Source organism: Triplophysa rosa, linkage group LG6, assembly GCF_024868665.1.
Source record: "Triplophysa rosa linkage group LG6, Trosa_1v2, whole genome shotgun sequence".
Classification (NCBI taxonomy): domain Eukaryota; kingdom Metazoa; phylum Chordata; class Actinopteri; order Cypriniformes; family Nemacheilidae; genus Triplophysa; species Triplophysa rosa.
Window position 1 is genome coordinate 1,337,607 of NC_079895.1, and position 22,726 is coordinate 1,360,332.

The 22,726-nt window shown below is 38.1% G+C and overlaps 1 protein-coding gene across 4 annotated transcripts in view; it reads left to right on the top strand.

Annotated features, from left to right (window-relative positions):
* The first annotated feature begins 62 nt into the window (after positions 1-62).
* si:ch211-45c16.2 (mitogen-activated protein kinase kinase kinase 13) overlaps positions 63-22,726 on the top strand; it is a 36,419-nt gene continuing 13,755 nt past the window's right edge. For 2 of the 4 annotated variants that reach the window (XM_057335868.1, XM_057335872.1), the window contains exon 1: positions 63-128. The gene's annotated coding sequence lies outside the window, so the exon portion shown is untranslated. Of the gene's footprint in view, positions 129-12,337; positions 12,411-12,630; positions 14,113-22,726 lie in introns of those variants that run through there. The other 2 variants (XM_057335869.1, XM_057335871.1) reach the window with 2 other exon arrangements.

Sequence of the window (22,726 nt, forward strand, 5' to 3'; positions counted from 1 at the left end):
TTTTTATCGTATGCTGCAGGTGCACAGGTCAGAAAATGCGGAAGTGACGTGAGCGCTCACGAGACACGCATTAAAGCATCAGGATTAGAGACGCTGTCAGTCTGCCGGAGACCAGCGCGTATTACACGGTGGGATTTATGTTATTCTCCTTTTTCTCCCAACATTTTGTTGTGTATTCGGTTAATAGAAACGACGGTGACGTAAATTAAGAGGTATTTTGCGCGTTGCATCGGTTCGTTTGTGTGTGATATGTCTGAGGTGAATCTCGCGCGCTGTGGTGCTGAGGCGATGTAGAAATATCTCCACAATTTGTAGACACATTCGTGTATTTAATGCGTGTAAAAATCAATCGATTTGTTTTGTACAACTCGGAAACATCTTGACAGAAAGATGAGCTCTGCCGTCAGCTCGATGGGTCTGTTGATTTTCATTCCCTGACAGAGCTATTGATATATAGCGTTTCATGTTGTTTCTAGATGATCAGAAGCTGTAACAACTAAATAGGCCACTGAATACAGAGGCCCCTAGTGAGATGCAGCCTGTTTGTTTCTCTGCCAAGAATGTGACTTGTCCCAGCAGTCTCGATGGTGCTCGAGGTCCAGATGCTCCGGCTGGAACAAAGCGTGAAACACACATCTGAAACAGACCAGTCAGCTTGTAAACAAATCATTTCATTCTTGTGTGTCAGTTCATCCCTTATTGTAGGAATTTTGGACAGAACTCGCGAATCCCTTCGTTTGTTATTGTGTATTGATGAAAACTGCTTGGCAATGATTACTAGCATAGAATAGTATTGAAACTAATACATTTGTGCATTCGGCTGTTTTGTCCAAAGTACAGGTATGGTGTACATGTTTTATTAGTATGTGTATGTGTTCTCTGGGAATCAAATTCCTTTGCTTTGCTAGCACAATGTTCTACCTATTGAGCTACATTCTTTTTGATCTAGTATTTGAATTATATAATAGTGACAATAAAAGCAATAAATACTGTAATCTGTTTGGCTTTAAAGATTGCAGTTTAAATGTTCTTTAAAAAAACGGTGTTATTGTAGAGTAAACTTGTATCTGGTTGCGGTCTACGATTTGATTCAGATTACAGCAAACAACATGTTTGCATTATTCCACTGCAGTTTTTTGGCATTACGCATCAGTTTAAAGCTTTACATATTCAGTATATTTAATGAAACTTATTTGTTAAATACATTTATTGTTCGATTAGGGAATGATTCCAAGGTTCTGTAAATGTTTGGTCCTATTTAAGCAATAAAGTATGTATGAGACAGTGCTGTAGTGTAAATATAGTCATGGCTACAGCGTGTTTTTAAGCACATTATGTAATGATTAAGCACAGCTATGATAACTGTACCAAGCATTGTTATGCCACAGTAGCCACGAGCACAAAAGGGTTAGTTCACCCAAAAATGGAAAACTTAGTCGTTTACTCACCCGTGTGTCATGGCAAACCCATGTGACTTTCATTTTTCTGTGCAGCACTTGCAGAGAAATTAAAATAAATAACGCCACAATTTTTTTGTTCTTAAAATGAGTGTGAATGGTGGCAGGGACTGTCATTCTGTCTAACAGGAATGTTGACAAGTCAAAAGGGTTTGGAATGATACAAGAGGAAGTCATACTTTAATTTCTGGATGAACGATCCCTTTAAGTGTTACAGTGGGTGTGTGCGCTTGCAATGCATTGGCCGAGCATCGGCGTGTTTCTGGCTGAATGTCCACGTGTGACAGTAATGAGAAGGTGTCTTTCTGTCTGCTATCCATTTTCAATCTGCTGAGAGCGAGACGGGTGCAGTTACAGGTCACCCACTCCAATTTACCGAATGTGGGTGTTCCCTTGTTCTCCTCTGCATCTCTAATTAAGCAAATGTAGCTTCTCACACTTGAAGCCTCTGCTGTCTTTGTTTTGTTCTTTGAAGTGGAAGAATGTAGGAGCCAAAATTTACCAAATAATAACGGCGGGTGTATTTTCCTTCTGATATCTCAGAATTGATGTACGGTTACTGTGCATGCAGAATATTTTCCTTCAAGCTGGCTGAAGTTGATGGTAGTTACCAATGACAGCAACGCCGTAGCACTTGACTTAACAAACCAACATTTTGTTTTTGCATAGTTCTGACTCTAAACTCAAATCGGAGAAGCCACATTTGATTGATCCCACAAGGCGATTAAGGCGCCACATTATTTTGTGTTAAGAGGTTATATTCCTTAACTTGACTTGGTTGTGTCACGTCTTGCTCTGTAATTTCAAATTAATTTTTTTGTCTGTATCAATCTATTATCTTTGTCTATCCTGTAAATATGCATCCACTAGGGCTGTGTATTGGCAAGTGCCTCCCGATACGATACATATCACGATAGATTGGTCACGATACAATATATTGCTATGTATTTCGATACGATACACATTTGCGATACATTGCAATACTTTAAATAGAAAATGTAAGAAGTAGAGCTAGAAATACAACATGCCGTGCACCACCGGGGGTTTTCTGTAGGGATGGGTATCGTTAAGATTTTATCGATACCAATATTGATACTGCTTATCGATACCGGTACTTATCAATACTGTTATTGATACTACGCTCTATAATTTGATGCAAAAAAAAACATGATGTGAAAAGATGTTAAACATTTTAAGTTTCTTTATTACAGCTTAGCTTTAGAACTGCAGTTTACAAATGCTTCTGAGCAAACAGAAAATGCCACGTAACAAAACAGGTGTGTGTGTTCCTTAGCATACCACTTACTGCACTTAGCATGTGCATAGGAGCACATCATAATGTAATTCAACATATTTACTTTACATCACTATGGTTATTTGGCTGGTAGACCGTATTTCTTTTTTCCTTTCTGGTTTTAGGTCTACATAAATTTAAGTACTATTAGTATAATAAAGTAATATTTTTTTATTATATCTACTATTTTTATAAATTTACTAGCACATTTTCTTCAATTTACTAAAGTAAGGAAATATACTCCGTGGCCGAATTATTAAAAACAATGTTATAACTTGTTTTCAAATAAAGGACTTTTATTTTGTGAAACGCGGATGCTGAAAGCTCCACAAGCGCATGCCACTCTTTCACTCATAAACACGCAAAACAAGCAGATTACAAATACATCGCAGAAATCATATGGTCCTAGATATCACGCATACGTCGAGCAAACTTCGGCCATTCAAACATCATTCAGGGATGGAAAATGATAGGCAGCAGCCTCTAATTCGCCATTTAACACCCGAATACACAGAGATAAAACAACGCAAGTATCGATAACAGTATCGTTTGTCATGAAGCTTATCGATACTCTGGTATCGATCCAATTATGTACCGGTCCAAAAAAGTACTGGTTCTCGGTACCCATCCCTAGTTTTCTGTAAGGATAAGTGTAAAAACATCCCTTACCTCTGCAGAGTGGCCATGATGTGCGATGCATGGACCTTTAGATCAGAGGTTTGGCTTCTCAAACTGTGGATTGCGCCCCTCAAGTGGGTAGCACAGGGGAATAAGGTGGCTCACACAAGTCACTTGGCTGTTGTGGTGCATTACAGTTAAAACACTGAACATGGGCAGAATAAAACCTCCGGTTCATTTGTTCTGTAAATGTGCTGGTGTCACATCCGTGAAAGCACAATACATGTCATTGTTACTTTTTTTAATAAACTTTCTGTCTAATGCACTGCAGTAGCCAAGTGACTTGTGTCATGACTTGCGACGCTACAAACAGCATTATTTGATATAACTCATCATTACTCCATGACTTCTTTTGAAAACCAAAGCATACCCACACATCAGCTCTGAGAGCTCGAATCGTTCTTATATTTTTCGCCATGCTCCCTTCCACTTACTTTTGGCCATATGTATATGACATGATTTAAAAAAAAATTATCGATAGTAGAGGTTTCAAAAAATATTGTGATAGTTACATGTATCGATATTTTTGCACAGCCCTAGCATCCACTGATGTAGATATTGGGCTATAAGTGTATTAGTGTAATAAATAAAATCTCTGCTATTGCGTGTGAGCGAGAAATGCTCATGTGTCCTCCTGTGAATCAGCATCTGATGTCTTATATAATCTGCTCACTGAATCATATGTAAATAGGACATTCTGCGGGTCTCTCTGCACTTTTTCAAGGTTATAGTCCAACATGTGCTGAGCGTATTTGTGCTGTTTTAATGAAAAGCTCGACTGTGGTAGGTTGTGTAGGATTTCCTCGTTCTGTTTTTGTTTTGCTATACAGCGACGCTATTTCTCTGTTGGTCCAAAAAAATAATATTTTACATTTGGTCGTCAAGAGAACCTGCTTCTCATATTGTGCCCTTCCCATACGTGACATCACAAAGAGCGGGGGTGGGGCTAGAAGGGGAAGCTGTATTTATGTAATTGAAACGTCCCTGTAATCCTGCAGCTTTCATTGTCATAAACTCAGCATAAGAGGAAACCGTCACGTTTAGTAATGTTAGAGCCCTGACTTCTTAACAGAGTCAGATTTATCTATTTTTGGACTCAAAATTGAAATAAATACTATACTAAATATTTTCACACTCTTACACACTATCTCCATTTTCTTCTTCTTTGTCTCTTCATCTTGCTCTTTCTCTTCCATTCCCCTTTAGTCCTGTGTGTATCCAGCATGTCTTTATCTCTTGCTGAGTGACATTTCTATAATGAAGTGATCTCTCCTATCAGCTCCTTATCTCTCATCCTCATCTTCTCTTCTCTCATTTTCTTCTCAGCTCCTCTCATTCTGTTTTCTCTTTTCACTCTCTCTCTCCTCTCTGCAGCTCCTAACATCTAACACCACACACTTCAAGGACATTCAGTCTCATCATGATCATTTGATATGTATGTCAATATTTATGCATTTCCTCTCAAATGACTCGATAACAGAGGAGCCGTTATTACAAGATTAGATTTATATTGTTGACTGTGATTTTGCTCCAGGAGGCTTGGAGATCGTTCAGATGGTGGACTAGAGGACAGATGGGTTAAGCCCTGAGATTGGTTGGTTGTCTTTTGAGGGTTTATATTAAGCTTGGCTTAAGGCTATTGACATTATGGAAGGTACAGAGTCAGAGTTTGTATGAAGTGTGTAATATTTGTACCTCTAACAGGATTAAACTGAACTTTTAACCTGTCTGTGTGCATGGTCTGACCGGGCTGAACATCATTGACTCAGTGTTGTGTGAGTTTGGGACAGAACCGTCTGGAGGACCATTTGAAACCAGACGTTATTTTTGCAGTTCTGTTGTGTGACTCTCGTGGTGCAGAAATGACATGCTTCACCTTTAAATGTAGGGTTTGAGTATTTTTGGGAGGAGTCTGTCTGTGTTTGTCAAGTGCAGAACAGTCATTTGCACAGTGTGCTTGGAATGTGTTTTTTTTTTGTTATTGCATGTGTTTAAAGGCAGAGAGGAATACTAAATCATACAGCATTATGACTGGACAGATTTCCTAAAGGTAGGACTTGTTTTGCTCTGGTGTGTGTATCATACAATCTTGTGTGTATGTGTGCGCGTGCGTGTGAGAGAGATTTCTTAAATTTGTGAGCTATAATTACTAGCGCCTGCGGCATCTCATGGGGAGCACATGAACACACACGAGTGAAGAAATAAAAACCTCAGTGCATGTTCCCTCGGTTTCTCCTTTGCTCTCCTCTGTTGTGTTCTCTCCTCTCATTTCTTGTGTCCTCGCTTGTGTTCTTCCTTCTCCTTTCCTCTCTTGGGTCAATGACGTGACGCTCCTTTAAATGTGTCATTGTGGTTTACATACATTTCAAAGGGTTACAATTTCCAAATAAATTTGCAAATTACTTGCATACATTTTCTTTTCTGAGGACCAAGACTGGTTTTAATTTATTTTGAGAGAATATTTTGGGGGGTGGTTGCAGAAATGTCACTGTGGTGTAACCGTAAAAACTTGATACCAAATAATTAATATTCTTTTAAAAAGTTGAAATTCTCAATAAAACATCAAATCTGCTAGGTTGGCATAATCTTACCTTAACCCCTTTAATAGTTAATACAAGTAAATGGAACACCATTGTTCTGAATATTATAGTTGATTTGGGGAACCATGTGAGTAAAGTCAAATTCATGATTTGAATCAGAGACACACAGAACAGGCAGATTAGATATTTAAACCTCATCTGAATCACTACTGATGTTATTTAAAGCACAAATTGAATTTTATTAGCTGTTCAGTGCTATTTTCTGATTAAGAAGTTCAATATATTATAATAATATAAAGCCTGATTTCCACGATTCCATTCGTGTTTTGTGGCATCGTGGAAAACATTTGGTCCTACTCTTCTTTCTTTCTCTCCTGATTCTGAAGATCCTGTCAGAGTTTAGTTTGATCTTCAGTTTTGTTCTCTTCAGCGTCAGTGCCGATTCTCTTTGCACTAGTATTCATCTGCTTTCTCTCTCTGTCTTCCCCTTGTTTTCACTGCATCTCTTTACCTTCAATGAGATGAATAGATGGCGTGCACACCTCTCTTCTGTTTGGCTTGTAGTTCATTTCAGGTCATATTCTTCTGCAGCGTCTGTGACTCTTTGTTTTCTTTCTTTCTTTGATTATAATGATAATACAGTTTCGACAATGGTGTAAAGTGTATTGAAGCAACATTGTGAATAGTTTGAGTCAGCATGCAATAGCATATATTTAGGTAAACATGGCTGTGTGTGAATAAAATCCTTGTTCATTTATTGAGAAACTGTGGCAAACCTTGATGGGATACTTTTTAGCACTATGATCTCATTGTGTGAAGTGTTAGGATTATCAAGTTTCCACTAAATGAAACTTCTTTTTATGATATTCACTGGAATAGAGCTGCACGACTATGGCTCAAATGATAATCCCATTTTTTTTGCTCAAACGTTTAATCACGGTTAATAAACACTGTTATTTTGGTTTTTAATTTCACTTCAGCATGTTCATTAGGCCTATACTTTACAGCCATTGAATATGTTATAATCTGTTGCCATTGAACTTCTTCAACACCGTATTTCAAAGTACGCAATCAATCATCTAATCTAAACACTACACCATAAAAAATACAATTTTGTGACCTTCAGAATGAAACCTTGCTACTAATATACAGTATATATATATATATATATATTTTTTTTTATTATTTACTGTAAAGTGGCAGTTTTAAAGGTACAAGCTTTGCAATGATTTTCTGACCTTATCGGGAGTTTTGTGCTTTCTTTTAAAACATTATCACCACAACGATTATGCTCAGTTAATTGTGGGAAGCATAAATCCTTATCACGATTAAGCCCTACGCTGGAGAGATGCTCATGCTAACGGCTAGCAGAGTCATTCTAAACCCAGACTCTCTTCTACGTGTGTTAGCCATTGACAGGTCTGGACTGTACATGTTACACGAACACATGCATGTGTAAGGTGAGGTGAAACACACCATTAAGTCCTGAAGAATGTGTGAACGCTATCATGTGATGTTCACAGGGCACGTGTGTGTTATTTCATGAGTGTGTGTATGTGAGACTGAAGTGTGTAATCTTTATGGCTCTATGGGTTTTAAAGACTAACAGCAAATAAAATGCATGAAAGGCATGTAAAATTGCATTGATTGCACATATTTTAGGCAAAATATACAGAGAATCAATGTTAATTAGGCACAGTTATTGGCAGGAAATCTGAAAATGGCCAATTATTGGCCAATTAATTGAAGTCACTTTTCAGCAATTTAACAGTGATGGATCTGTTTACCGTGTGCGTGCGTGCATGCGTGCGTATGTGTGTGTCCGTGAGAGAAGTGCTGTTTATTGGAACAGGTTAAATGAATTCCTCAGTTCTAGCACTGCATCTCTCTTATTCATGTTCAGGACACAAGAGCTGTCAGTGTGTGTGTTCCGATGCTTGTGAAATATTCATGAGAACGTAACAGAGCTGATCCGCTACTGGATAACTTACAGTCCAAAGACATAGGTTTATTTCACCTTTCATTACTGAAGGGCCTCTGGAGAATCATGTCTCTGGTTTTAGCTAAAACACAATCATAAATCAAAATTTACCGTAATTATTACTATTTTCTTTGTTCTATTAGGGGAGCCATCATTTTAACAAAAACAGAGATTTGACGACAAACGAACCTTGTTTTAAGTTTTAAGGTCTTTGCACATACAGTCCGAAAGTTTCGTATGCGTTTTTCCGTATTTGGCTCTCGTTTATACGATGTCTCTGAATTGTTAAAAAAGGCCACTCAAAATGCTTGATACGGATGCGAAAAACGCAGAAAATCGAACCCGGTCCGAATTTTTTTATGACGGACGAAGATATCGGAGGCAGTGTGCAAAGGTGATTGACACAACGTGAGGTCGTATTTATTTTTTAACGTGCGGAAATTTCGGACGCAAATTTCGGACTCAATGTGCAATGGGCTTAATGCTTTTTCCAGAAAATATTTTAGAACAGAAAAATGATGCATAAAAATGTGTCTATGAACCCAGATATGTCAGATATGTTAAACAGGACTAGCTTGCTAAACAAACTTGTCAATGCAGTGTTGCTAGTGCATGTTCAACAATACACTTGGGTGGTTTTAATGTTAATAATCATAATGCAAACCTTTACGGTTGTTTAATTATTCATCTACAAAATATATTTAATGACTTGATCTTAAATAAACTTTAAAGGCTAAACCAAAAACTGTTTGTGCAGAAACACCATGTGGGCAATTCCAGCATTATGGATGTGACTGTAACGAGGAAGGCGAGACGAGAGCCGTGAGGAAACGGTGCGAGGCCGGTGACGCGAGTTATAATGAGTGTCAGCTGCACGTTTCACCGGTCTCGCGGTGGAGATCGGAAGCATAAAAGGACGAGCGACAGGAGTGTACAACGAGAGAGGACCAGGCCTGTACATTGTGTTAAGTTTTATTTATGTTTGTGTGGCCAGCAGTTGACCGTGAGGTAGCTGTTTTAATAAAATAAACAAACAACAAAAGAAAGTAAAGGGCCGACAGCTACCTCACGGTCAACTCATTATCACTTGCGTCACCGGCCACGCACCGTTCCCTCACGGCTCTCGGCCTGCCTTCCTTATGGATGTGACATAAAAACACTCAGAAATTGTATTTGTTACCAGTATACTAAACCATCAGTTTATATTTTACTGAACCTTTGTTGAGTTTAAACATCAGAAAAATATCCGTAAATGCAGGAGTTTTCTATTTAAAAAAAGGAAACAAACATGTGTTATGGATGTGACGACAAAAAGGCACAGATTTTGGGAGACGACCAACTTTGTAGGATTTCTGTGAATAAAAATGCACAAACCTGAAGCAATTATTCCCAACAAATGCAGGGATGGCTCTTTATTGAAGATGAAATAGTTACTTTATTTTAATTTTCATGTGCCTATTCATGAGGAATATGTACTGTTATGGATGTGACAATCCTGATAATGGCACTTACCACCTGATTATGAAAAATCATGCACTAAAAATTAGGGATGCACCGATGTGTAAATTTTGGTCGATTACGATAACCGATCATTCTTAAACATTGGAAGCCGATAACCGATATATTGGCCGATATACAGTACCTAAATATTAATATAACATTGTCTGAGACTGAACATTATTTTTCCCCCTGAAAATCATCTACCAAGCCTACTTTACACTAATTCAAGATTCTTTAACTTTTAAACTTTTTTGGTATAATTTTTATTTAATAAACAAATTATAGATGTTCTCCCAGAGCAACCCAGAAAGGTGTTCTCAATAGCCACAAGTCTATCAGGTCTCAAGACAGAAATCATTCAGACAGCAATCGGCTTCAAACAATATGCTTTTGTTACTATATTTACACATTCATAAATATCTACATACTACTTCAACAATGTTTTGCTAATAACAGTAAGGGAATGATCATGATAGAAAGACAGTGCTGTACTGGATTTTAACTGTGAGTAGCGTGCACCTGAAGTGGTTCAGCCAGAGGAAATTATTCATAATTTATCGTCTATAATATATCTGCCAAAGTTTTATTAACGGCCGATACCGATGACTTAAAAAATGACTATTTATTGGCCGATACTGATATGGCTGATAATTTATTGTGCATCCCTACTAAAAATAAAACTTATACTTTAAAAACTTGAAGGGAGACATCACATGGGTATTTGAACCACCAAATGTTAATATCTGAACTGTTAACATACAGTAGTAACAACCTTTGGTAAAAACTAGATTTTTTCATGGTAAGGTTGACATTTTTACGGAATTGCCCATTTCAGTCCATTCGGTTGCTCTTAGTCTTCAGGTTGTTCAGGTTCAGAACCGTTTTAGTTAAGTTTTTGGGAAGAACTTTTTTAGATCATAATTAAAACGTGTAAAAATGGGTTTTGATATTTAGAAATGTGTAAAATAACCTCAACAAAAATTGTATATGATTTTTTTCCCTTTGTTTCTGTGTAGTAGTAGTCCTGTTTAGTCCTGTTTTTCCATCCAACTAACACATCCAGTTATGTTTGGTAAAGATGTGAATGATAAAAACACTATTAAAACTATAAAAACAAACTATTACAGTGCTTTACAAAAGTTCAAATAGGCAAGTAAGCGATGAAATGACAGTTTTGACCTGCTATTTACTTCACATTTATACACCACTTACCAAACAATGACTGCATGAACACATGAACACATCAATGTTGATGTGAATAGTTTCTTGGCTTTAATAAATCAGGGATGTTTGATTCTGATATCTGGATTCCTGTCATGCGGTTGGGCTGTTTTGTATTTTTTTGTTCAGAACGAAGCTTCCTCCAGCATCATTAGCACATCCTTCGAAGTAGATATGCATACATTTATAACTAATTAACATAAAGTTTGATTAATTTATGCTGCTGTTAGCGGGGTGGTAAATGCCACAGCCTTCATGTTATCATCCTTCATATGATCTCATGAAATGCTAATGGTAAATGTATGTGGTGTCAACGGTCATTGAATATCAAATAGGTTTTATCTTATATATTTTACATTTAAAGTATCTGATATAAGATTATTGCATGGTTTACTTGAAATATGTTTTGATTGATTCATACTATGCAGATGTGAGTGACCCGCTCTGACCGTTCAGCAGTCTATATCACACCATCTGATCCACATTTTTTTTATTTAATGAGATGTTTTTTTAACCTTAATTTACCATTTCTCTCTCTACACTTGAGACTGGCCGCAGTCATCTGTGAAGCAACTTGTTTTTTAGGGGCGGTTACGCTTTAATTGGTCAGGGTGGGGTGTAAATGAGCAGGGTCTTTGTCCCCATGTGGGATGTGTGAGGAGCCCTCCGGGTGTGGCTGCGGGGGACGACCGGGGGAACATTTGGCCCATCACATCCCCCCTTTCATGAGCAGACACACACACACACACACCAGAGGTTTGACATTTAATGATCCAGACGTGAGCATCTGTTCATTAGCTAATCCTTTCACTGGTCCCGCACCATTACACACTGTTTTGACACACAGATAATATTCTTCCTTTATTTCCATTCAGTTTAACACCTGAACCTCTTTTGGAAGAAGTCAGTGTGAACAATACTGTTTATTCCAGAAGTAACAGAACTAAAAACTGAAAATATGTGCTGTATATGTAAAAACATATTATGTTAGAACTTAATTTCTTTCTACCCTCAGAGGAGCTTCTATTTTTTTATTCCAAAAAGCAACGCAGATATTAGGCTGCTGTTTAAAATGTCAAATAAATTACAAATCTAAGATGAATCGTTTTGTTTTCCTCAAGTGTTGTTTTGAATAAAATCTGACCATTTTCCCTCTCAGAATTGTCTTTGTTATTTTGTAAGAGGGATTTTTGAAGCGTAACGCTGCTTAATTTTAAAATACGGTCACGGTAACAGAAGATTTATCACACATTTGATTTGTCAATAACTAGTAATAATTAGTAAATACTTCGGAAATAGATATTCGGTCTGGAATGGAGCGTTCGTGCTAACAGCAGCTGATGGTCTCGTGTTTGGAATCCATCGTGTCTCTCTCTTTCTCTCATATTTTCACATTCTTGTATCTGTGGTATGCGTGGTATTTCTGTGCTGTTTTTCAGCAGGCCCATCTAAGCATTAACTCATATGTAGGTCTGGGATTCCCCCGTTCAGACATGACCGGTAAATGGGCACAACCTGGCACGAACCTTGTGTTCGGTTAAGACTTTAAACCCTTGCGCACACACACAGGCTCAGCTTTTCTTTTTTCCTTCGGAAAGTGCGATCTGAGAGTCTGATTACTGACCCCGTGACCTCTGAACTTTGACCTGTCTGTATTTCTTTACAGGTGCAAGAGAAGCACAGATACATTGCATTGGCTTGAGAAGCATCTCAGGATATGAGATGAAACTTCTCTGGAGGTAAACGACGGTGCCATTTTGCTTTAATGCATATGCTCGAAAAAAACGAAAACATTCAGTCTGTTTAAATCGAATGAGAAAAGCTTATTTGTTTTGTCTCTCTTTCATGTTGTCCCTGTTTTGTGTACATTTTGGAAATGTATTGCGGGACTTTACGTTTGGTGAAATGTAGGCCTGTTTGTTTTCAGTGTTGGCTGGTATGTCGCTTTACATGCTCTTGATCTGTTTTTATGTTTGCCCCGCATGTTGTTGTTGTTTTTTACCCAGCATGCTTTGCTGTAGTGCACACTGTGGTAAATGAAGAGACTTTAACAAGTGGAAGTTTGTGTTGTTCTGCTTTGTGGTTAAGCACAAATTGTGAACATACATGTTGGTCGACTAGCGTAACTTATGGTACTTGAGTTTTACAAAGTCTGTCACTATATACACTAACATAACAGTACTGTGATTTTTATAATTCTGTATTTGTAAATGTTTTGGAGAAATTATATGATTTGTTGGGATTTGAAGAGAATAAATGGCTTGTGCATTAAAGTCTCCTTGCACATGCTGTACGTCAGCCAAACATTGCAACCCGCCACTCAAAGTTCAAGCCTTAACTTTAAACAGTGTTGACTTAAACCACACTATTGGTTATTTAAACGTTAGATCAGTAAACACGTGATTTCTGTCTTTACAATGGCAAGTCCAACTGTGACAGTTTTCACATTTTCCTCTTATATTGGCCTACTTATGCGTATCCTTTCAGGTTTGAAAAATGTTCTTAATGTACATATTAAATTAAATACTGTAATTCCATAATTAACTGTATTCAATGAACAATGAACATTTGTCTTATATCACTTTAATCTTTTGGTAGGGGACTCTGTTGATGACAGAAATGCTCTTGGGTTTGGTCTCTAATGTGACATCTTTGCCCCGAAAAAGTGAAAGCTAGACCCCAACAATTCCTATCCTCTCTGGTGTTTGTCCCCAGCATCATTCTACTCTCCTTCTGGACATCAGCAGCTCTGTTTATTTGCAAGACATTTGCTCGCCGTGTTATTTGTTGCTTTAGTTTATAGCTGTTTCTTCTGATTGGACTAGAGAGTATTGGAGCAAATATACACTTTACAAATGCGTTTTATATGATTTGTGTGTTTGGTCTGTTAAATGCAGTTTTCGGGGTGTTGTTGATGTCGGTGACAGCATTTGTCTGACTTTAGTTTGAAAGAGTCTTAAAGTGTGTTTATACGCTGTGGATTATGTTAAAAATGGCAATGGCACAAAACACAACAGAATGAATGAAGTCACATGCTGCATGCATGAGAACTCACAAACACATGCACACACACACACTAGTAAATGCACAATTTTTTTAAATATTTTCCGAGTGTTTATTATTTAATAGAAATACTACATATCTCATATTAATGCAGCAAGCACTACAAGCTCCATAAATCTTTTGCTAGTCTGTTCCACTTCCGCATTCTGTGCTTGCGTGTGAGCTCAGGCGAGCTGCATCGTGCCTGCGTCATCCGGCCCCTTCATTCATGAAAAGTGTCGTCAGCAGCCTCAGCGCAACTGACGCCCACTCAGCTGCTGCGGCTGTAGAGAGCAGCATCTCTCTCCCTCTCCCTCTGTCTCTCTCTCGCTCGCTCTCTATCACTGCCGACTGTTTCTGCTGTGTCTCTGATGGAGAAGGATCTTACCTCTCAGCTCTGTGAGTAATCCTCTCTGTTTTCACCTGCGCATTATTGTGTTTTGTTTCTTTCTATGTATGTGTTGGATGTGGCACGTTGATGTCCATTTGGGGTTGAAGATGACTAAGTTGCAGGCATGCGTGTTAGCTGCGCGTAGGAGCTATATTTATCCTGCTTGATGCGACGGCTGTTCTCTCGCTGCCCTCTGCTGAAGGACAGATATACCGGTGTATGACACGGGCACATATGTGCACAACTTAATGACTTCTGGCAGGGAAACTGCATTTGTAATACTGTATATCAGACCATTCGTTCTGTACCTGTTTTAGTGTCTTTCTCTTATTTTATGTCATTTTATTAAGGGGGGGGGGGTGGTATGACGAAGATCTTAACATTATGATTTGAGTGATGCTACATGGTAATTTTGCTGGTAACGTGTGAATGATTTATTTATTAGATAAGCAGGTGTTCATTCCAATTTTAAAGTAATATGGTAAATTGAATACTTCAAATAAATGGAAGGCATGTCAAATGTTCAATAGTTAATCATTCACATTAGAGAATGTCAAATCTGAAAACAACAGCTTTACATTATTTAAAATGTTTTAAAATGGATCGATTTTATAAGAAGAGTCACGTTTGTAGTGTACGCACGAGTGAAATTCTACGACGTAATGTCATATAGGTCATGATGTTGCTTGGGAACCATCAACAACTAAACTCTTCTTTACGATAGCAATTTCTTCCTCATCTTGACTAGTTTGGTACATGTTTGGCTCTGTATTTCTACATTATTCCATGTTTCTGTAATCATTTAATCAGTCTCTCTCACTGATATATTCATGCCGACCAGCCTTATATTTGTCTATTTGTCTTATATTGTGAGCTCTGATCCATCTGTAACTCATCTGAAACGGAGTAGAGCAGCTCGCCCGCTAAGCGTGTTTATATAACCTCACGCTAGCTGCCAGAGGTTTAAACGTCAGAAAGAGAGAACGAGGGCAGCTAATATAGAATAAATGTAAGAGATGAGCTTCTTTAGCCGGACGGAGGGTTTTTCATAACGTTAAGACTGCTTGTGGTTGTAAAGTGTGTGTGTTCTTGGGTCTGCAGTGGCTAATGGAAGTGTCAATGTAAAGTATTGATTATTTGCCTGTTGTAGAGGAAGGTTTTTAAAAGCATGGAAAGGGGGGCATGAAAGTGCCCATAATCTTCAGTTGTGGCCTGTTGTTTTCTGTGTGTCACTATAAGTGTGTGCGTGTGTGTGTGTGTGTGTGTGTGTGTGTGATATGCATTATCCGCTGTCTGGCTTTTATTTCCTGCTGTGTGTCATGTTAAAGGAGAGGAAACTGATTGCTTAGGAGGAGCAGCTGCTCCGGTGTGGGACCTTTCCTCCCCTCCATTCCTCACGTTTCCTTCTCTCTTCTTCCTCCTCTCCTCTCCTCTCTCTCTTTTTCACCAATCCTCTCCCTCCTTTCTCTTTATCTTCCTCTCCTCTCACATCCTCCCCTCCATTCCTCGCTTTTCCTCTTCTCTCTTTCTTTTTCTCTCCACTCTTTTCCACCTCTTTTCTCTTTATATTCCTCTCCTCTTTCTTCCTCCTCCCCTCCACTGCTCGATTTCCTCTTATTCCTCTCTTTTTCTCCTCCTCTTTCCTTCTCTTCCTCCTCCACTCTTCTCTATTCCTTTTTATGTTGTTCCCTCTTCCACCTTTTCTTTCTATCTCTTCTTCCTCTGTTCTTTCTTCCTGTCGCTTTCTCTTCCTTTCCTCATTCTTCCCTCTCCTTTCTCTTCCACCTCCTTTCCACTCGGTCTCTTCTCTTTTTTCCTCTCATGTCCTTTGTTGTCGCTGTTATTATTCCATCAGAACTGGCTTTATCACTTGCAGTATTCTTTCTTCATCCCATCCTCTCACCATCCTGTATATTTTCATCCCTGTCTTTATTTGTGCTTAAGTGACAGAATGTCGTTTTGACTTGCAAATACTAATATCAGCCTCATCATCTTCTCACATGTTATTTGTGTTAGTTGGGACGTCACGACTGCGTCACGTCCCCCGGGAGTCAGTGGGATTCGGGGCCCTGCGGCTTGTCGTGACGTTGTTGACAATGTGTGTATTCCTCTCGTCTCTGCAGTCTGTTTTTTTTTTAGACGCCATCGGTGTTAATATGACTCACTGACTCCCACATACCTCCAGTCATATTTGCAGTGATTTTCTCTCTCTTCTCCTCCAGTGAGTGACTGAATGCATGTGTGTGTGTGAAGGCAGGAGGTGATGTGGTTCTGCTGGGTTTGCTTGTTAGAACCCAACAGCATCAACTGTGACCTGCTGGTGCATATCCAAACAAAAACTAGGACTGTTGTGCAGCAGTGGTGTAGTTTACAGTTCCATAACAGACAAAATTATAACTTAAACGCATTGTGATGTGATTGTAATGTGAATGAAAATTGTAATGGGAACTTATTGTTTTAGGTGATAAGTGGACGTTACCCGCTTAATGAAAAATACACTTGACATTAGATTATGTAAAAGCGAAGTAGCTTGACTGAAATGTTTAACATATCATAATATGATATCTAATATCTTTTTAAAAATATAGTGGGCATTATGATGCTTATACAGCACAAGAAGCTAGGGCTGCTCGATTATGACAAAAATCATAATCATGATTATTTTGGCCAATATTGAGATCCCGATTATTTAACATGATTACTCACTAAGTTTTAAAACAACATAGAAAAATAAAAAAAACTTGGCTTTTAAACTGTGAATTCAACTGAAAAATAAATGTAAAGAAATAACACAGCTGAACAACTGTGGATTTATACCACAAGAAAAGAAATGATCCTTGCAAAATGGAATGCGGCACAATAATCGTTTTACGTCGATTATTATGTTTTTGTAATTGTTGGAGGCCAAAATTGACGATTACAATTATTTTCGATTAATTGCACAGCCCTACAAGAAGCAGGGTTGTATTATTCTACTCTGATTGAAACAGATATGAGATATACTGTAAAAGGTCTTGGCTTTCAGATCTCACAAAAAAGCCGTGACATTTGAGTAATGAGCTATCAGTCATGTAGGACTGAAAACCAAAGAGCCGTTTTGATCACAGGTAGTATCGATCAGTAGAGTCAGAAGGCTGTCAAATGATTAATCACATCCAGAATAAAAGTTTGTGTTTACATAATATATATCTGTGTACTGTGCATATTAATTAAACACATACACATGCATATATATATTTAAGAAAAATATAATATATAAAAAGTAACAAACATTTGAATATAATATATATTAGTTAAATATAAATGAATACATGTATACATATTTAGGAATTATTTACATGACTTTGTATGTGTATATGTTTATTAATCCAAAATTACTATTCACAGTACGCAGATATATATATATTATGTAAACGCAAACCTTTATTCTGTATGCGATTATTCGCCATTAACCGTTTGACAGCCTGAGTTATGATGCACTCAAATCACTTTCTGAATCAGTATTTTTGTCCTGTTTTTAGGTAAAAATCTCAACATTTTCATTGTGAGATGACTTTAGAGGGCACAGTTTTAAGAGATTCAGACTGGTTTGCATCAAACGTATCTTGATTTGAGTTTTTATTTCCTGATTGGCAAATAAATGTTCCTTGTTTTAGCACAAGCTTAATCTAGTTTCAACTGAACTTGAAATCAAGATATATTCTACAAACACATATATTACACAATTTAGTTTTTCAGGTAATTGTGACATGTTTAATAATGTTACTGGAAAGGGAAAGTCCCGAGCTTCATTTACAGTAGAAGTTATGCAGACAGTGTTTTGTCATCCGTCAGGTGTCACGCTTTTAATGGCATGCAAACATTTAATAAAAATAAAAATATTTTCTTGCTCTTAATAATAATCTAAATGTATGATTTGTATGATGTACGATTATAGGATATATGATTTGAAACTTTAAAATTGGTAAAAATCAGCCAGCTAAGAAGCTTTACCTCAGGGTAATTCATTTTTGGGGTCATTTTCACGTCTAGTTGGTTGATAATTGGCTGAAATTCTTAAGAACTCCATTAGAATGATCAATGGTGAAGTGATCGTCTTCGCCCTGTGGGATTATGGGACTCAGGTGCTGTCCAGTGCACTGTGTGGTTTGCATTGTTCCCTGTGATTGATTGGTCTTTCACATCTGCCAATCATGAGCTCTCAGCGTGTGATTGGAGGAGGGGCAGACATGACATGACCGGACGGATCAGATTAATAATGTTGTGGGGAGATGTGAGTGCTGGAGACTAAATTGCCTCTTTGTTGTAGCGGCAGCTGTTCTCCAACCATCCCCCCCCCCACTACCCCTAAAATACCCAACATGCACACAACCAAGGGTGTAAAGCTTCTGTTGAAACACTAGTCGAAAATCTTTAATATCAGTCTCAAACTATACAAATACATGTGTTTGGGTGTATTTTGAGTTATTTGTATCGCAAATTTGTCTTGATGAAAAAAATCATAATGGTCTTAAGAATGCGCTTTTATTTTCTTTTGAGGTCAAATATGATTGATTTTGAGGTAGGGCTGTGCAATTAATCGAAAATTAATTGTAATCGTCAATTTTGGCTTCAACAATTACAAAAACAAAATAATCGAGGTAAAACGATTATTGTGCCACATTCCATTTTGCAAGGATCCTCTCTTTTCTCGTGGTATAAATCCACAGCGCACCCCCTTCTTTTACAGTGGTTCAGCTGTGCTATTTCTTTACATTTATTTTTCAATTGAATTCACAGTTTAAAAGCAAAGTTATTTATTTTCTATGTTGTTTTAAAAGTTAATGAGTAATCGTGTTAAATAATCGGGATCTCAATATTGGCCAAAATAATCGTGATTATGTTTTTTGTCATAATCGAGCAGCCCTATTTTGAGGTGAAATGTGAGCAGGACATGCTCCTTGATTTTGCGAGATTTGCTCAAGATGTCCCTTTAAAATGCTGACTCTGAGCTTTACGTAATGAGACCTGCTGGAGGTTTTGTGTTCACACATGTTGTCCGTCTCTCTCTCTCTGTGTTGCTTAATGAAGCTCTCCACAATACATCACACATATGCACTTCTGCAGTATGCATACTTGTTGGTTTATTTGGGCCTATTGATGGATGTTATTTACATGAGAGTTTGGCGTGGGGCGTTTGGCATCCGGCTCGTGCTCATGCTCGGAGCAGATTGTGATGGCCTTTGTATCTTCAGGATTATTTACTCGTGTCAGATGTGGGGGCTGGGGGTTGGTGTGCCTCTGTCGACCCGTCAGCCTCACCAGCTGTCCCCTCCTCAGTGTGCATCTCTGAGATGGGCCCTCTAAAGGTTTTATTCTCTTTTAGTAGACACAAGCATCACACGGAAGTTTTAAGTGAAAGTATTTTAGTAAAGTGTCTTTCCTCTGTCGATCGAATCAGCATCAGACAGCAGAAATGATGGTGAATGTGCAGCGGATCCGTGTGTAACGGACCGCTTTCAGTCAAGCCCAATCTAAAGATTAAAGGATTATGTCTTGATAAATCTCATTTTTCCCGGTTCTGTCTTTGTACATTTATTGCATTCTCCTTTAGATCTTTTGATCACATATTTAAAAACTACAATACTAATTCCTCGCTAGAAATGCAATTAAAGGTTATTGAAAGTGAAAATTAAACTTACATTTCTACAAAACTATGCTCCAACCAGCGTTTTTGCCGCAATTTTATTTTTCCAAGCTTGATCCTGCTCGACCAATCACCTTCTTCGCGTGTTGTTAGGGAAACGACAGGTCTCGCAACTCGCTTGTCATTGGTTAGCTGTGAAAAACTACTTGGTGTAGGGCGTTTTTTTTCTTTCAGAAAAGTTTAACTTTTTTCAACCTCAAAAGACGCTGTGAGATGCAGAAAAAGATGCCCGTGCTGGGGTTTAAAAAAGCGCTCGGGACTTTTTTGAAAACATGGTTTACTCCATAGGATTATAATGTAAAACAGACGCTAGCAGCTTTCAAAAAGAAGTCAAGTCTGAACACAGCCTAAGTTTGTTCGTTTTTTACCTAGTCATGGGATAAAACAACCCAGCATTTTTTACAGATAACATGAGTTAATAATACACAATCTGTATACAGTACCTGCATCATTCTGTGCTTTTCATACACACAAAGTCAATGTTATAATAATTGTTGTCATGACCGTAAAGAACAGTAGAAACCGTAAGTTATCCATTAGACAGGAAATGCATCGATGAGGTCCAGATATTATTTATCGCAGCGCCGCCGCCCAAAACCATAAATAATTCACGGCAGTTTAGATTGATGTTGCTTGAAACAAAATGTTTGTTCTTGGGAAGGGAATGACAAAACCGAACCAGACCAGACTGAGCGGGACTATGGATCTAGAACCAGATCAGATAAACTATCATGAATGTGTGTGTGTTGGCTGCGTGTGTCTATGTGGTTTGGCAGGGCTTGGGTTTTTTTTTCTTTCAGACTGTAATTTAGAGCTGGAGTGGAATTACATGCGCACACACACACACACACACACACACACACGCGCACACACACGCAGACAGGAGTTACCTGAGAGAGTCGTCTCTGGTTTCCGGCTGCACTCTCGGCTGTTCTGTGAGACACACATCTGCATTATTGATGTCCTGCTGCTGTAGCCCCATCATCACACACCCACCTGCATTAGTTTACCCACTTAAATGCCCCCAAATCCCCACATGGCTATGAAGCCCCCTGCTCCATAAATGCCTCGCAACACTCTCATAAAACCCCATATACTCCTCAAACTGTATATCCACCAATAATAACCATTTAGAAAACCTCTACTGTACACAAAACACCCCTTTAGCAACACCCCACATGGGTAGTTGACGGACTAATATGCAAATGTGTCCATTTTTACAAAATGTGTGTATAATTTAGGCAAAAAAACTAACAATGAAGATAAATCGCTCTTATGCTATTTTATATTATAAATTAAAGTATTAATAATGTAAAACAATGTAATATTAACAGATGGTTTTCTCAATTTTGCTGTCACACCATAGGACACATGTACGATTTATTCGTCCACTACCCATATAGTACTTTACAGTGCAGGTGTGTATTGCGTTATATACTGTAGGTATATAACGGGTAAAGGGTGTACTTTTATATAAAACCAAATACTATTACAGCACAATAATGATGTTATATTGAAGCCATTGGTTTGTGTATGGTTTGTATTTATTTGAGTTTTTTATCTTATAGTGGTTTTAATATTTTGGTAAAGCTTGTATTTTTTATTTTATTTATTTCTAATATTGCTGTAAAGGTTAATAGGTTTATTATTTAATTTAAGTTTTTATTCCGTTTTTATTTCCAGTAAACTAATTTTAGATCATTGCTAAGACAATATTTCTCATTTTGGTTTAGTTCAGCTTTTTAAGAAAGGTGTAGGCTTTTATTTGTTTTATTTATTTATTATTTAGTTGATGGTTGCATGCAGGAAAATTACATTTTGTCAAATATAGCCCTGGGTCTGAACATAAAAAAAATGTTCATGAAAAACATGATAAAAAGAATCAATAATAAACTGATTTATGTCTTATGAGGCTTAACGTGCACAGTACACAGTTACAGGTCTTTATTTGAGGTCTTTTTGACTGATTTATAGCTCTTGTTTTTCTGACATGATTCAGCAAAAAGATATGTGAAGTAAATACCTCTCTGTGTTTTGTTTTGTTTTGTTTTACTTTGTTGTTGGCAACCAAAAGTAATGTTTTGTTTGTTTGTAACTAATGTTAATTGAGAATACAGTCCTTGTTAGACACTGTAGGTTGTTTCAGATACACCCGTCACATGAATGTTTTCATTGTGATCCCGAGTCAGCTATACAGCACATGTTTTTAAACATTATATAACATATGAGTTGATCAAGATGTCTTTGTTACTGTTTAGATGTATCCAATTTTTATCACATTTGTGTGTGTATACAAAGTAAAAAATCAAAGTGGCATTGTGATGTAGTTTCCACTGTGATGTAGTTTCCTGGTTCAGACCGTTTGTTCGGAAGAGTTGTTTCTGGTCATGGGCTTGCGTAACAGATTATAGGATATTCAGCTTGTGTGTGTTTATGTCTCTGAGGGATCGTGGGCCGCTGGTGATGTGGAGAGAGAGAGACTGCCAGATGTTTCACTCGTAGAGTTTATAATATTCTGCTTTAATCTCAGAGCGGCTCTGAAACAGTCAAGTAACATAGGCTGGATCACAGCGACGGCTTCCCGGAATAACCCTCTCGCTCTCTCACTCTCTCACTCTCTCGCTCTCTCTCTCGCTCTCTCGCTCTCTCTCTCGCTCTCTCGCTCTCCTCTCTCTCGCTCTCTCTCGCTCTCTCTCGCTCTCGCTCTCTCGCTCTCTCGCTCTCGCTCTCTCGCTCTCGCTCGCTCTCGCTCGCTCTTGTGCTCTCTCTCTCTCTCTCACTCTCTCTCTTGCTCTCTCTCTCTCGCTCTCTCTCGCTCTCTCTCTCTCTCTCTCTCGCTCTCTCGCTCTCGCTCGCTCGCTCTTGTGCTCTCTCTCTCACTCTCTCTCTCGCTCACTCTCGCTCTCTCGCTCTCTCTCACTCTCTCTCTCGCGCTC